At 44.1% G+C, this 18,053-nt stretch overlaps 1 long non-coding RNA gene across 1 annotated transcript in view; it reads right to left on the reverse strand.

Annotated features, from left to right (window-relative positions):
* LOC310708054 overlaps positions 1 to 18,053 on the reverse strand; it is a 233,158-nt gene that overhangs the window by 46,660 nt on the left and 168,445 nt on the right. The window lies entirely within an intron of this gene.

Genomic DNA, 18,053 nt, shown 5'->3' on the forward strand with positions numbered 1-18,053 from the left:
CTAATGTTAGGAGAGAGGGAGGAAAACTTCTCTCTATCCACTTTCTCCTTAATTTTTCCATGCATAATTTTATAAACTTTATAAATTAAATATTTCAACAATAGAAAGTTTGGGGAAGTTTTTACAATTGGAAGTAAATGTATATGCTCAATACTGAATGTTTGTTATAATTACAAATTACATTGGACTTTCGGAGTCTGTAACTACGTATTATGGGAATACATAAATATTTATATCCAGATTGTTAGAACAATATATAGTACAACCAGAAGACAACAAAAGAAAAAGCAACAGAGTTTCAAAAATGAAATACCATTGTAGTTGAATAATTTATATGTTTTTGAATATGGATACAGTGAAATAGCTACGTCTACATTTTTAAGGAGGCATACAGGATTTAAACAGGGACTTATTAAACATACAGTTCAATGCAAAAAAAATAAAAACAACCCACCTTCCATTAAAATCAGAATGGAATATATACAGTTGAGAAAATTCAAATGCACCAATGCAAGGACATGAAACTTCCCCTTCTGTGTTCCAACTTCTGGCGTTCAGAAACCCAATAAAATTTCCGATAATGGCACCCAGTCCTGCACTAATGCTGTTGGATGAGGATAGGAGGCAGAGCACTAAGATATTCCTGCATGTGGGATCCATGCCAACTAAATATTACAGTTATGGTGCCATAGCCTTGCACCAGGGCAACTCCACTGGTGCAAGAGTAAACCAAACAAAAAGGTGGTGTCAGGGGTGTACCCTCCAACATTTATCTGATGAAAATAGGGACATCCTAAGGAAAAGCAGGACATTCCAGGATCAAATCAGAAACTAGGATGGCTTCTGTAGATCTGGGACTGTCCTTAGAAAATAGGGATACTTCCTTTCAGTCTGTGAGAGGCGTTAGACTAAGACTGAGTACACACGATACCTTTAAAGCACTTTTGAAGCACATTCTTTTGCACAAAGAATTCTGGGCACTGTCATTTGTTAAGGTTTGGTGGGAATTGTAACTTTCTTTGGTGTAAGCTACAGTGCTCAGAATTCTGCAAGGGAAAGGAGGTCCTTTGACTGTGATTTAAAGCTATAGTGTGGGAACAGGCTTACTCTGAATCCTGTGTATTTTTGTAAACACTGGTTTGTTTGTTTTTGAGAATTGCATTGCAAATTTGGATAAGTACACCTTTCAAAAGAATGGCTATGTTTTGATTCTCATATAGTTTTTGAAAGTGTGGGTTTCATAGATCTGCCTATAAATGCAAACTGAATTGACTTTCTTTTCAAATCCCTACCCAGTAGGAAACATGCATGTGTGAACCAGTTTTCTGGCATAACTTTTTCAAATGGGCTTCATATGAGGGGGAGGCCTTTCGAAGAACTCTTTGCCCTGGCACCGTGCTAAAGAGTTGCACTCTGCTATTGCTCTCTCCTACTTGGTATGCTCAGCACCCCTGTTCCCCAGTTAAAGTCTGTGCTCGTCCAAAGAGGACACGGCCTCAGCTCAGCAGCAAGTGTTCTAAATTGGAAACATACAATGAGGCTTAAAGGTCAAGCAGGACGAATTAAAGGATGATGGCATGAATAATTTGTTGCAGTAATTTAGCATCATTGGGGTGTTGTTATTGCCACCAACTCTTTCCCTTTTTGTATTCATAATAGAACAATCTCGCAAGGGTTATCTGATGGAGGAAGTGAGAAAGATTATCTCTCTGTTGTGTTTTCTTCTTGCTAACAAAACTTTCTTTTGTCATTTGCACGATCGGTACTCAAATATATTTGTTATCTTTGAAAGATTAGAGCATCTACGAATGAGAGAATGCCAGACCCTTCAAGTATCCCTAATTTCCAGGGACAGTCCCAGATTTACAGAAGCCATCCCTGTTTCTGATTTGATCCCAGAATGTCCAGCTTCTCCTTAAGACGTCCCTATTTTCATCAGAGAAATGTTGAAGGGTATGGAGTTATGTGACACCCCCCCCCCCGAGCCAAGGAGATAAGAGCTTTAGAAAACTTCTGAAGGCAGCCCTGTATAGGGAAATTGTTTAATGTTTTACAGTATTATGTTTTTATATACGGTATGTTGGAATCCGAAGAAGAAGAAGAAGAAGAAGAAGAAGAAGAAGAAGAATTTCCCTATTTTCACTGGAGAAATGTTGGAGGGCATGGAATGCTATGCTATATGCAGATTCTTCCCAAAAGATCGAAACTGGACCCACAATCCTTAAATCGTTTTTTGCTCTGTAATTCTGCTGAAATCCATGACGTCTGCTTTGCATTGACATAAGGACAGACAAGAGCAATGAACTTCTAGCATAGATTCCACCCTGCTGGCGCCATCCAGGTGTGTTGGGACTAGCTGGGTCTTATGGGAGTTGTTGTCCAAAACATCTGAAGGGCACCAGGCTGGTGTAAGCTTCTCTAGCATCCTAAGAAGAGGGTGGGGTCTGCTTTGTTTAGAGCCTACAACTACCACAAACTCAATAAGCCAGCTGCCTTTTCTGCTTTTTAAAATGCAGTTTTGTGCTTCAGCCTGCAGACTGGGCTTGCTTCATGCTGGGCAACAAGTTACTCAATTTTACTGAGAGTGGAGGAGAGGCAGCAGGAGAAGACTGTGTGAATAAGTTGTGGCAAAGAGCACAGCACAGCACACCTGGATGGTAAATGGCTTAGGTGGTTAAGGCGGGGAAGCGGGGAGAAGAGTTATTTTTAGAACCAGGCGATGACGGGGATTGGGCCACAGTGCAGCTCTGCTAATGAAATCCCTGATATATTTTCCATCGCTGCCCTGTTTGGAGTGAAGCAAGAAATTGACCAGCGCAAGGTCACCTGGCGAGTTTTGTGGGGAGTGAGGATTCAAACCCAGGTCTTGCTGGTATAATAATTATAATAATAATAATAATAATTTATTATTTATACCCCGCCCATCTGGCTGGGCCTCCCCAGCCACTCTGGGCGGCTTCCATAAAAACCAAAAATACAGTAAAATATCACACGTTAAAAACTTTCCTGAACAGGGCTGCCTTAAGATGTCTTCTGAATGTCAGGTAGTTGTTTATCGCTTTGACATCTGCTGGAAGGGCGTTCCACAGGGCGGGTGCCACTACCGGGAAGGCCCTCTGCCTGGTTCCCTGTAACTTGGCTTCTCGCAATGAGGGAACCGCCAGAAGGCCCTCGGCGCTGGACCTCAGCGTCCGGGCAGAATGATGGGGGTGGAGACGCTCCTTCAGGTATACTGGACCGAGGCCATTTAGGGCTTTAAAGGTCAGCACCAACACTTTGAATTGTGCTCGGAAACGTACTGGGAGCCAATGTAGGTCTTTCAAGACCGGTGTTATATGGTCTCGGCGGCCGCCCCCAGTCACCAGTCTAGCTGCCGCATTTTGGATTAGCTATAGTTTCCGAGTCACCTTCAAAGGTAGCCCCACGTAGAGTGCATTGCAGTAGTCCAAGCGGGAGATAACTAGAGCATACCCTCCATACTACATACCCTCCAACATTTATCCGATTAAAATAGGGACATCCCATTCCATAATGATAATTTTACTATTTATTTCCCCACACATCTTACCTGCTACTCTGGACAGCTTGCAACATATATTAAAACATTAAACATTAGACAGAAAAAAACCCTCCCTATACAGGATTGCCTTTAGATGGCTTGGGGGTCTGATAACTTCATACCCTCCAACATTTCTCCAATGAAAATAGGGGCATCCGAAGGAAAAGGGGCACATTCCAGGACCAAATCAGAAACCAGGATGGCTTCTCTGACTCAGGGACATCCCTGGAAAATAGGGACACTTGGAGGGTCTGGCAAAGGTAAAGGTAAAAGGACCCCTGACCCTTAGGTCCAGTCGTGGCCGACTCTGGGGTTGCGGCGCTTATCTCGCTTTATTGGCCGAGGGAGCCGGCGTACAGCTTCCGGGCCATGTGGCCAGCATGACTAAGCCAATTCTGGCGAACCAGAGCAGCGCACGTGTCACGGGAATTGGGGTTGCTTGTGTGTAAACCTCTAGCTGTTCCAAACTGCTTAGGGGCGGTTGTGTCTTTCCCTGACTGAGCAGCTTGGGTGCTGCTGCTTAGTCGCTCGACGAATCCGTGAGTGGGCGTCTCCTAAATTTCCTCCAGCATAAGAATTCCTTAACGGACAACCTTCGCCTCGCCTCTCTGCGTGGAAACCTCCTGCGCAGAGTGGGTGTGCCCAGTGGTGGTCCTCCTCCCTCTTCACTGACTTCACTGCTAGAGTCTCGGAGCCTCACCTCCGAGATGCTCTCTCCCTCTCCCTTCTTCCTGGTGTCACCTGGACTTTCTTCCCCAGATGACGTTCTCTCTCTACCCTTACTCGTTCCCTCTCCTGCAGAGTCTGGAAGCCTCGCCTCCCCCCTCTGCTCTGATGTCAGTTCCCTGACAGCACGGAAACGCTGTTGACCTTCCCGCCGGAGCGGTACCTATTTATCTACTTGCACTTTGATGTGCTTTCTAGGGCCCAACTACATGATAAACACACTTTTAATAATAATAATAATAATAATAATAATAATAATAATAATAATAATAATGGTGTGCTTAAATTGGTCTCTCTTAATTTGAAGGGAAAGCAGTTGCAGGTCTGGAATGTGTTTCTGATTTCTGACCAAAAATAATGCTCCCCCTACACACACACACACACACACACACACACACACACACACACTCTCTCTCTATTTGCTGCAAACTACAAATGGCATCTTTGGGAGCAAATAACAAGAGGAACGTGGACAGGAAACTGGTGTAGGGCCCCAATCCAGGTTGAGAACACATTCAGGCTGGGATCAGGCCCCTATGACTATACCATAATCTCCCTCCGCCCACTCGCTCACCCGCCTGCCACCGCCACCAGACCCCCACACCAAAGAAGCCAGTTTAAGCACAGTATTTTAAAAACATGTTGCTTGGCCTCTAATCCAACTTTCAAATCACTACACCATGCTGGTTATTAAAAGGAGACTGTCCATACTCCGTGTGGGATGCAAGTATGTTTTTCATGTCCTTATGCAGGTCTTCTGCATGCACAAGCTTTCATTTCCTTGGGGAAAAAACATAGCTCAGCAATACAGCATCCATTTTGCAGAAAGCCCTAGGTTCAGTCACTGGTATCTCCAAAGGACGCGGGTGGCGCTGTGGGTTAAACCACAGAGCCTAGGACTTGCCTATCAGAAGGTCGGCAGTTCGAATCCCCGTGACGGGGTGAGCTCCCATTGTTCGGTCCCTGCTCCTGCCAACCTAGCAGTTTGAAAGCACGTCAAAGTGCAAGTAGATAAATAGGTATCGCTCCAGCGGGAAGGTAAACGGTGTTTCCGTGCACTGCTCTGGTTCGCCAGAAGTGGCTTAGTCATGCTGGCCACATGACCCGGAAGCTGTACGCCGGCTCCCTCAGCCACGAAAGCGAGATGAGCGCCGCAACCCAAGAGTCATCCACGACTGGACCTAATGGTCAGGGGTCCCTTTACCTTTACCTTTATCTCCAAAGTAGAGGTGGGAATATCCTCTATCTCAATTTCTGTAGAGCTCCTGCCAGTCAGTGTAGACAATATCTAGCTAGATGGACCCATGTTCTGACTCATACTTATTATTGTCTGCACAGGAAGACAGCTTCCTATATTCCTGTTCTCCTTACATTATTGAACTCAAACTCCAACATAAAGGAGAATGTTATATTATTACCACTTCCTACCAGTGTCTAAGAAGACAGAACTTTGACAACAGACTTCTTTCAGAAGGGTGGGACAACATATATCAAACTTTCCTATTAAACTCATTTGTAAGGAAACATTTCTTAAAGATTAGCAAAAGGGTTTACAGGAAAGCCAGTTGTGAAGTAACTTGAGCTGGGGATTTATGTTTCTTCATCATACAGTAGGGCTACAGAGCACCTCACAGCAACTGAGAATGCTATAGTCTAAGGATCTAATTTTAGCCCTATGTTAAAAGCAGGAGCCTTCAAATGTTGCCTTTTAAGACAATCTTTAAAGTCTCCCTTTTTTAGCTGCACTACAAAAGAGCATGAGATGTAAGAAAAACTATCAGTCTGGTCTTCCCATAGAATGTTCAAAGCAATTAAGAAATCTCAGAGGCAAACCTTTCAAACGCTCCTTTAGAACTGACATCCTCACAGACGGAAGCCTACTTTAGAATCGCATTAATGACTTCTTTAACATATCTCACAGTGCCTTTTCTTCAGGATAGCACTCTAAACACGACATATTAATGTGTCATTCTTCATTATTGGAGGTGTGGGTATGGGTGTGGGTATGTTCAAGACACATGTGGGCCCACAATCTGAACACCTTGCGACAGGGCAGACAATTCCAGCCGTAAGGGAGATGGATATAAAACCTTGGTCAGCAATTCATTTACCCCTGAGTAGAAGAAGAGTTGAGATGTGGGTACTCCCACATCTCATGTTTCTCTACAGAAATCAAGGCCACCGCTGCTGCTTTCTTTTGTTCCTCTCTCTTCTCCTTCTTGATTCCTGAAATGTCAATTTCTAGGAATATTTGGAAAGAATAGTGCTACCTTGCACATGGCAAAGCTGGCAGCTCTGCTTATTTAAAATGAGGTAATGACATTGAATCCCAGCTGCCCTGCCACAGAAATGAAGATCCAGGAAAGGGGCATGCCTTGGAGATAGAGCACTTGCTTTGCTGACAGAAGGTTCTAGATTTAATCCATGACATCTCCAGGCAGTGACAGACTTTGGTGTCTCAAATTTCAGTGGCGCCCTGTGTGATGCCAAAATTCAGCACCCCTTCACCTCTCACCTTCCATTGGATGTAATAGTGGTGGCACCTGCTGCAGCGTCCCAGAAGTTCTGCACCCAGTGTGATCATACCAGTCATGTTCCCATAGAGCCACCTCTGCTCCAGGTAGGGCTGGAAAAAACCCCCATCTGAAATCCTACAGAGCTGCTGCCATTCAGTGTAAACCAGCGTTCTTCAACCTTGGGTCCACAGATGTTGTTGGACTAAAACTCTTCAGCCAGGTTGGGCAATGGTCATGGATAATGGGAGTTGTAGTCCAATGACAACTGGTGGCAAAAGGTTGAAGAAGACTGGTGTAGAGTAATGGTTTAAGGAAGCTTCCAATGATGGTGGTAATGAACCTGTGTCATGGACTGGCTGGATATGGAGGAGTGGGAGAAGGCACCAGCAGGGGAACCTCCAGGGGAGGCAGTCTCGGAGCCAGTGGATTGGTGGTGGGATGACGGTGCATGCTCAGAGAGAGAAGAGGGAGCAGACTGGGAAGAGGTGGTGTCGGAAACTGAAGAGGCGACTGGGTTTAGTCAGCAGGAAGAGGCTGGGACAGAGAGCAGTCCAGACTCAGAGGCAGGAGATGAGGGGAGCCAGGAGACATAGATGAGGCAGGCCGCTGAGGAATCCAGGAAGTCTCCCTCTCCTGCTGCAACCAGTTCCCTCCCTCTTCCTCCTCCTCCTCCCCCCCATCTCCCTGAACATGCAGAGAAATGAAGACGGTGGAGCAACAAGAGGCAAGATAACGAAGCCTGCAGCTGCTGGGGAAGGAACAGGGGGAGAAGCCTTAGAGAGCAGTGGGAAGGCAGGGACCTTCAGTCCTCACAACTGCTTCATTGAGGCAAGACCTACTGGGAAGGGTTGCTGTGACCACTAGGACTGAGCTGCTTTGTTCCTTTGAATAAAGAGTTAACTTCGTTGACATCTGGTGATTGTTTTATTGTAGACCTACGTCTGATGCCAGCTCCTGACAAACTGTGGCCCTCCAGGTGTACAGCTTCCATCATTCCTGATCATCAGCTGTGCTGGCTGTGGCTGAGGGGAGATGGAATCCAACAACATCCCTGATTTAGCTGGATGTGTGACTGTACAGCACCTCCCTTTTAGGTTTGGGGAAGGCCCCAGGTAAATGGGACCGGCTGTCAGTAGCACAGTCAGCAGACCAGCTAACTCCTTTTTAAATAAAGCCTATTTTAATTTTAGACTTCTTCATGCCTCTTTTTCTGGTGCGATCATTCTACAACACATCCAGCATTCCTTTTGGGTCTTGCTGTTTGCCACATTGAGAGTTTGATTCACACCACCATAAAAAGTGACTGGAATAAAGCAAAGGCTCACCCTATGATGGCTGAGTTCCTTGGCTGAACTCTTGAAAACTGGAATCTGATCCCTGAGCTTAGCAGGAAATGCTATTACACCACGGGTATCAGTGAAACTATCACAAAAGACACCTACTAGAAATGGAGAGAGGGCGGTTTGCTGGGGAAGGCAGACACCGAGAAATCTCCAAAGCACCAAATATGTATTCATAAATAAATCACACATGCTGTGTGGCCCAACAACTGTGGTATTCATAATCAGGCGCTCACGGACACCAACGCACACACATAGGAAGCCTGTGTTTGTCAAAATTTCAATCAGCAGCAAAAGGCTTCTTCTTTAAAACACATTTTAACATCTGCTAAGACAAGATGCTTGTTTATAGCATCTCCTTGTGAAACAGAGTGGTGCTTCTCACCTAATGTACAAAATGATGAACAAAAGGCTATTTAAGAGATCCACGCGGGGGTATAATTGAAAGAATATTTCTGGGGGCGGGCACCATATGTTTCCTATTGCCACTAAACCTATAAATATCCTTATAACAGTTTGGAGCCATAAATGCCGGGACTGAGATTTTAAAGCATTTCCTTAAAACTTTTTTTATAGCTTTAAATTTCTTTTCCCCCTGACAGCGCCTTTAATTTTCCTTCCTAGTGCACTGAGTAACGCTGAGAATAAATCTGAAGTGTCAGTGAGATTGTTGGGATGTATTTAGAGCCGACCTACTTCAGTGCTTTCCAAACAACCCGATTTCAGTGGAAGCACATAACACACTCCCTCTTCCCCCCGCCCCGTCGCCACCCCCCTGCACCTCACTGACTCTTTTTCTTTGCAGATGGTGTCCGCCCAATGAGGTTTGTCTACCACTGCTGCTACAATGAAGTGAGGGAGGGCAAGGAGGAGTGGTGGTGAAGTGAGGACGTTTTACTGAATATTTCCCCAAATAACCAAGAAGTGCTTTTCCTTCCTGATGCATTTACTGGAACCGCAGAGCACAAAATTGTAAAGAAAGTGGTGAAAGGGCTTCCAAAAGAGATAGGAACAGCTGCCACGGACATAACGCATTATGCAAGGCCGACTTTGCCAGGAAAAACTGCTTAGCTGCTTTCCAGGAGTTGGAATTTCAAAGGCGGCCACTTAGAAGTATTGTTAATCACATAAGCATTTCCCAGAAAACATTGCCTTCCTTTTTTCCCTTGCTGGGTCGGGGTGGGAGGCTGTTCAGAAGTTGCTTGTCTACTATAATACTGACTCTGATGTGTGTGTTTTCATATTATGGCGTGAGGGTAATTTGCACTGCTCTATCTTTGTGCCAGTGAACTTGAAACAGCCAGGGGTCCACAACCCATCACAGACCCTACTGATGAGAGCAACCCTGGAGCTTGTCCACCACTTCATCACTGTGACGGCCTGCTCACCCACCTCACACTCTGACCCAGATCAGCAGCGGTGCTGAAAAGGAGGAGCAATTTATGTCACTGCCTGCCTGCTCGTTGGTTCTCCGTGGCAAGTAAGCAGGTGGCAGAAAGAATGGGGAAGAGAACAAAAATGTGCCGAGGAAATAGACTCGGGCCACATTCACAGCATACATTGAAAGCAGTATGATGCCATTTTAAACAGTCAAAGAATTCTGGGAGCTGTTGTTTGTTAAGGGTGCTGAGAGTTGTTAGGAGACCCCATCTCCTCACAGAGCTACAATTTCCAGAGTTCCCTGTGGAGAGCGATTGGTTGTTAAACCACTCTAGGAACTGTAGTTCTGGGAGGGTCTTCTTTTTATCTGTCCTGATAAAAGAGCACAAGAGTACCTAATCCACCTACATTTGCTGACATATAATATCCTAGTCTGGAAGCAGCCATAGCATCCCTCCAGATGTCCTTTGTTTTATAGTGCATTCATTAATATTATACATGATTCTGCTTTCAATGCTGTTTACACCTACAAAGCTTTCGGTGTAGACATACTGCCTCGTTTCCAATTGGGACTTATCCCATCGCTTCCTGCTGAAATCCAGTAACTTTTTATACCACAAATGTCCCAGGGGTGTGTGTTTGTCCTGCCTATGTTGTGCTATAGTGCAAAAGTGCCCTACCAGATGGCAATAAACCGGTAACATTGGGGAAGCTTTGAAAAACAACTAATAAAGCAGAATGTTGTGTGAATGATAAACTATATATCCACTGCAAAAGCACTGTTGTTGTGCCAATGACATCTTACAGGACACGCTCTCACACACAAACCAGTCTAGAGGGGCCCACAATAAGCCAAGAGCCAAAATGGTCCATTATAGCAAGCTGGAAGTGTTCTTATTAGGAATTGTTTGAAGAAATCAGGGGATCTAATAATAAATAGTAAAGCAGTATGAAATAGTCTAGGAATCAGTAATGTGATTTTTGTCTTCATTCTGTCAGTAAATATGTGACAAACCTAATTATGAATACAATACAAGTGGTGGAAACATTTGCAGGAAGATGCTTTGGTTTCTTTGCAACTCATCTAACATCTTTGAAGTTTATGAAGTTTGATGAAGAAGTCACTGACAGGAATTGCAAAGGTTCTCATTGCTACTTCTCATCTTGGAATGATGTTGCTCCTTTAGTGTAAGAGTTTCTCAATTTCTTAGGCAAAGAGAAATAATTTCCTCTCTTCTCCCTTGAAACACGGAATTGCATCTGAACTCCTTTCTTTCAAAGTCCATATATGGCAACCATCCTGCTAAAACACAAGGGCCTGTCAAGATGTGGAGGATATACACTTCCAATGAAAGCATTATGAATTGCACTTCTTAACCCCGTGGAATAATTTACATAGCCAAGCAAATATCCTGATGTTTCTGTCTCTGCTAAAGGGGCCTGTACCATTTCCACGTAGAGTGGATCTGCTTCATAACATTGGTAAGGCAGAGAGATGAGATGCCCTAGAACATAATATGACATGACAGTGCGTGATGTCAAGGGAGTTCTTTTCTTGAAATAGTCTCTATCTCGAGTTGAAGGACGGAGACATGCCTTTTTAGAAATGCAACTCTTTGAAATCAAAAGAAATGTTGTACTGTCTGTTGAACATGAGGTTACATTAATAAAAAAAGCTCTTCTTAAAATATATTTTAAAAATCAGCACACAGAAAAGGAAACTGGCTGATCCAGTAATTACTTCCTCTATGTTTTCATGGGAAGCGTGAAACTCTCCTTAAAAATATAAGCTTCGGCTACCCTGATTAAGAGTTTGGGAGTTCTGCTTCGCACACTTCAGTACAAATTGTCCTTGCTGATCTTAACCATGATTAAGGCTTATGCTGACGTTGACTTCAACCATGGTTGGTGCGAATTAAGGTCCACTTTCAACCATGGCTTTGAGAGCTTGGTTTCAAAAAACATAGCTAATATTGAACAGCAAAGAGTATCGTGACATCTTAAGGACTAACTAATTTATTATGGCTTTGACATTTGTGGACTAGAGTTTGCTTCATCAGGTGCATGAGGTACGGTTCGCAATTACAGGTTGGCAGCAGGGAGAAATTATAAGCACTGAGCTCAGAGAAAAATGAAATGCAAGAAGTACACAGAGGGAAAATTAAATTAGAGCTAGAAACTAAGCACAGTGACTCTTTGCAACTAAAGTGGTAGGTGCTAAAACAATCAACTTGGTGATATTGAGTTAATGAATATTTGCAGTGAAATAAGAAACCATTGTCTCTATTCAGGCCCCACATGAATTGATGTATGGATCATAATATTATGGTCTGTGCCAACATATGGCTTAAGCATGGTTAAAATAAGGATGGGGAAAGTTGAGGAATTCTAGTTAAACAGGCTTGGGAGTGCCCCATCCCTTATGCAGTATAGTTCCCATGCAACATTAAACTATCGTTTAAAATAAGCACATGAGTACTTTGCCCTTCACCCCCTCCTGGCTGGGCCATGAGGGACAGAAGCATGGTTTGTGGTGATGTGCAGACCTGGGCTTATGGTTTGGTTCCTCTGAATGCACAGGTGGAAGTCAAGAAACAAACTTGGCTTCTGCTCATGGCTTGTTTAGAGAAACCTCAAGCCTGGGTTCAGACTCTGGCTTGTTTTCTTCCACAAGTGGCACAATCTGGAGCAGGGGAGGAGCAAATCACTCTTGTACATGAAAAGAGAGTTTATTTTAAAGTATGGCTTAGTGAACCGGGCCTGTATGGGCAAAGGGGTTAAAGAGAGAGTTGTGTGTACTACCCACTAGTTAGAGCTTAAGGCTGAAGCTAAGACTATTAGCAAAGAGGAGAAGAGTGGGGAAAGGGAAGATAAATAATGTTGGCATCCTGAAAAAAGTATTTTGGAGCGCTTCCAGATGAGTTGTCTCTCATCTCCATTTGTTTGCAGGGAGATTAGACAGTGACTGTTTAGTGAGCATTCACTCTTATTTGTTTGCATGGAGGCCAAATAACATTGTGTCAAGGAAATGTCATCCCACGTGTTCAAGTGCATTTTCTCATCACTTTCCCTATCGCAAAAAACCCCTGATCTTTTGAGGAGGTGGATTTGTTGCTTAATACCTCCCAATCCACTATAATTACACAACCTGAATTTGCCAGTATGTGATTGACTCCCACCCAGTCTGGAAATGCTCTTACTTGTGAGTCTCTGTGAGAAAGGGATAGCAATGTTTTCTTTTAAATTATAGATATGCAACCTGTGGCCCTCCAGATGTTGCTAGACTACAACCCCCATCATCCCTGACCATCTAAGGCTGATGGGAATTGTGGTCCAAAAGCATCTGGAAGGCCACAGGTTGCCTATCTCTGCTTTAAAATAAAATACTTTAAAGATACTAAGCTGATGGACTCAGAGCACAGGATTACCTATATATCAAAGAGCAAGTAGACATATAGGAAGAGGAGACTGTGTTTATGCCATATATTTAAAGCACCCACCCCACCCAAAGAATCCTGGGAAATCTAGTTTGCCCCTTGCAATCCTAGAATTCTCAACACCCTTAACAAACTTCAGCTCCCAGGATTCTTTGGGGGAAATCATGTGCCTTGAATGTATGGTGGGAAGGCAGTCAGAGAGACTGCTGATGGCACAGATAAAGAATGTCCTGCTGTATTCTGAGGGTTGCATTACAGAGAAAAACAATGCACAATGTACTTTGTTTCTGACATGAGCTTCTATCTCAGCTTGGAGAGCGCTAATCATCTTTCAGGTAACATATTAAAATCATACATGCAGGTTGCAGGAAACAACTCAGAACAATTACTGGTAAATACCTTTGAGGAGCATGCACTTCCTCAACAAATGGATATATCCCATGTTGTCCACCCTGCAGTGGATTTTGGAGTATTTGGGTGTTAGGGGAGGAGGAGTACCTCTGATGGGGAACACATTGTGTTCCATTTGGGGTAGTTTGTCCACCTTTGGTTCTCATCCTGCACTCAGCTCTTGTCTGTGACTTCTAGAAGCTGTCAGCATGTGACAATGGCCCCATCCCGGAAACTGCTATGACTGGCCAACTAAACCAAGTGAGGGTAATTGATGAATGTCCATACACACTGCCCCAGCTTGTGCCCTGGAAAGGTTACTTTGGTGCTGCTAACACAGCAATTTTGACTTCACCTCCAGAGGTGAACCCCACTGTCTTTTGAAACAGATAAATGCTGCCAAAAAGTCACTAAAACACAGTTCAAAACTCAAGAAGCATCTGTCTGTAACAGTCCTATCCAGCCCTATCAGTAGCAACTTCTGAGGTTGGTGATATATCCCAGGAAATGTCCTAGTTTCTCAACCAGTAATTTCACCACCTACAGTCAAGACAATATTGATCCTGGAAGGCATAGCATCATCTATGGCTCATCCTATCCTGGAAATGTCAGCTATTAGCAGTCATTCCTCCTGGCTGCAGCTAGGGTAGCCGTATGTCTTATTTTACAGGGAAGACTCCTCTGTTTCAAGCAGTCCTCTATCTGAAGAGCTGTCTAATCTAGAGAAAGAGAAAGAGCCAGAAGGAGGGACAGGATGGTCCTTGAAGACTGAACTGTCAGCAGCTGGGCAGCTGTCTGAGTTGGCACACAGGTCATCTGGTTACAGACTTCAGTCTTTATTTTTAGCAATTGTTTAGCATTTTACTCCTAAATCTATTATAATGCTAATATAAATTAGCAGATACAATTTTTATGCAAATATGCATCCTAAGTGGTTCCCATAGCTGCAGCAGAGGGAGAGATGGGGCAGCCAGCTCCCTTGACTCAGTGGGAAGATCATTTGCTATTTGACTCTTCTCCTCTCTGAATTGTCTCTGTTCAAGTTAGTTGGCCATTGTAAGAGCATCTATGCAACTTTAAGAAGGGGTGCTTACTATTTTCCTCTTCCCTCCTCATTCCTTTTCCCTCTTCTGTCATGTTCATTAGATTGTAAACCTGCAGACAAGTACTGTCACACTGTAGGTCATTTGATTGTTAATAATAACAGATCTCTCTTAGCAGACTGTGGCTGAAATCCTATGTGGACAGGATGGCCAGTAAGCAGCACTGAACTCCATGAGACAAGTACAGTGGTACCTCGGGTTACATACACTTCAGGTTACAGACACTTCAGGTTACAGACTCCGCTAACCCAGAAATAGTACCTCGGGTTAAAAACTTTGCTTCAGGATGAGAACAGAAATCGTGTTCCGGCAGCACGGCAGCAGCTGGAGGCCCCATTAGCTAAAGTGGTGCTTCAGGTTAAGAACAATTTCAGGTTAAGAACGGACCTCTGGAATGAATTAAGTACTTAACCCGAGGTACCACTGTATGGGCAAACATACAGAAGATCTGGACTAGCACCTCCAATTTAAGCAGATTTGGAATGTAGCAGAGAAGACACCCTGACGGGTTGACTGAAACTTCCAACATCTCATGAGTATTCCAGCAGGAAACTTCTTGCTTTAGGTTGAACTCAGCCAGGAGATCACGCAGGCTTTTATTATCATATATAACACGAACAGATGGCAGAAGAATATAAACCTACATCCACACACTCCTTCAGCCTCCTTCACGATGACTATCATCAGCATGCAGAGAATTGCATTTCATGTCCATTGCCTATTGCACCACATTCCAAATATGCCATAACTCAGCTCCAGTAATTCCTATGTCAGCCCAAACCTGCACCTCAGTGTATCCATTGTTTTCTTGGAAGAAGTTATAACACTCTATTTATTACATTGCCATTCTGACACTTCATCTAGGAACATACGCCAGGCATGCAAAGGCCAAGCATTGTGAGCAGATACCAAGACGGCTTCCTTTCCTGCACCTGACGCCCCTCAAATTTTTGCTTTTGTGAGAGCAAGGTACTTTCCAGCAAAAAAAACAAAAGGGGGTGGGGAGAGGGGAATAAATTTCTGTCCCATTTCATTTTTCAGCAAGACTGTTCCACATGACAAGTTCACTTGGCAATAGAACCAGGAGAGGACCCCTTGAATAATGAATAGCTCGGGCCTGTGATGTGCACTGTATAAGAAAAGATAAATAGAATGGTCTAAGTGAGATGTAAACAAATAAATCTGTTGCTCTCCCACGCAGCCTCCCAAACTCCCTGCTTAGCTTTGTGTTTTTATGCAAAGAAGTCACCGCATGTACTTTTTTTTTTAATAAATAACAAAAAATGATTTCCTCTTCCAGCAATGGCAAAGCAAAGGAAATGCAATTTAGGTGCTTTCCAGTATGAAATTTTATCAATTTCCCCCTGGCACATGTGTTTATAGATTATTGGCAAATGGAACAATAATACTTTGCCTTCCTTTTCGAGCAATTATGTGGCACTTTTTAAGGCTCTCTCTATACCAGGGGTGGAGAAACTGTGGTCTCCCCAGGTGTTGCAGGACTCCAGTCATCCCTGACTATTGGCTGGGGGTGGTGACAGTTGGAGTCCTCTCCCTCCTTACTGGGAGGCTGCAGCAGTGCCAGAATGGGATTGGAGGTGAGTGGTCACACAATTACTGGCCCTAGTATAGTGCCTCTATAGGGCAGAGCCACTCACAAGCAAGAGGATGAGGCTGGCTGCCATCCCATTCCTTTGTGTACTCCCTTAAATTTGCTCAGTGATGATGCAGTAACGATTCAGGAGTCAGGCAGCTTATTAAACCTGATTGGCAGGGTTTACAAGGAGTCATGCAAAGCCCCATGCAAGTCCCAATGATCAACTGAGTAGGCTTGCAAACAAAAAACATGCAAGGGGCTTTGCAAGTGCCACTGATCAGCTGGGACCAGCCACATCTTTACCTGCCCCACACCTGATGTCATGTTTGTCATATATGATGTCAGGTGTAAGGCAGGAGGACATGGCATGGCTGAAATGGCCTCAAGGACCATATAGGGAAGTCTGGTAGGTCTAGTGAGGTCTATGGGCTGGAGGGTTAAAGTTATGGTTTTCCCAGTAGTGATGTATGGAAGTGAGAGCTGGACCATAAAGAAGGCTGATCGCCGAAGAATTGATGCTTTTGAATTATGGTGCTGGAGAAGACTCTTGAGAGTCCTATGGACTGCAAGAAGATGAAACCTATCCATTCTTAAGGAAATCAGCCCTGAGTGCTCACTGGAAGGACAGATCGTGAAGCTGAGGCTCCAATACTTTGGCCACCTCATGAGAAGAGAAGACTCCCTGGAAAAGACCCTGATGCTGGGAAAGATTGAGGACACAAGGAGAAGAAGGGGACGACAGAGGATGAGATGGTTGGACAGTGTTCTCGAAGCTACCAGCATGAGTTTGACCAAACTGCAGGAGGCAGTGGAGGACAGGAGTGCCTGGCGTGCTGTGGTCCATGAGGTCACGAAGAGTCGGACACGACTAAACGACTAAACAACAACAACATGGGCTGGAGGTACTCCCCACTGCTCCACCAGGTAAGCCCACCCACAAGCAAGGAGGTGAGGCTGGCTGCTTACTCCTGGAAGACCCAAGCAGCAGCATGCTCTGGGGGTCCTCTAGGGAAGCTTGCCCGAGGTCCTGAAAAGTTTGGAACCAGTTCTGAGACTTGCTGTGAAAGAAATAGCCAGCACAAAACTGTTGAAGACACAGTCAGCATGAGATATTAGTAATTAATTAGCATGACTTGTTAAGTACTATCAGTGCTTTTTTCTTAAAAAAAATAAAAAAAAATGTTTGGGGTACTCTCATTTTCCTACTCATATTAAAATACTGCCCCTCAATGAGGCCAAACTTAGATTCACAAAATGTTTAGGGGTATGCATACCCATGCATCCCCCCCAGAAAAAGCACTGTGTGTGCGTGTTTGTGTAACACACACACACACATCACATTCTCATGTCTGTGGTGGTCAAATCAGAACTATTAACTCCTCAATTAACCCTAATAATGAATTGTAATACTCATTCTTATTCAACATGAGTCTTCTGAATATCTCTTAGTTGCAGTGATCCAAAATATTTAGGTGAAATGCATTCTGTCTCTACAACCTCCCTGGCTTCTCTGCCACACTCATTCTTGCAGCTTTCCAGAACTGTGATGGAGATTCAGTACTGCAACATTTTCGCTGAATGAAACGTGCTACATTGTAGAATCCCATTTACAAAACCTGCTGCGGAAGAGGCCCTTACGGCGATGCTGCGGTTATATTTTTAACTGACCTAAACAAAGGAATGCCCGAGAAGAACTTTAAAATAGGAACAATCTGGAAAATGACCTCCAGAGAGGCCCAGGGGGAGGTATTAGTGTCTCCAAATGATTAATACATTTAAAAGAGCACAGGCATCAATTACTATACAGATTCCAAGGCACGGACATTTGTATTCCAGCCCAGTGGAATGTGCTGATGAAAACCTCTGCAAATGTTGCTCTCTAGAAATGCTGCATCTGTGGACAAAAGGAACTGTGTGCATTGCAGTTAATTGCAAACTGAATCTTAAGGGGTTCTGCTCATCCTTAGAAGAGATCACAGTGGGCTTTTCCTAAGCGATCGATAGA

This window comes from Podarcis liolepis, assembly GCF_965112155.1.
Source record: "Podarcis liolepis genome assembly, chromosome: 5".
NCBI classification, from domain to species: Eukaryota; Metazoa; Chordata; class Lepidosauria; order Squamata; family Lacertidae; genus Podarcis; species Podarcis liolepis.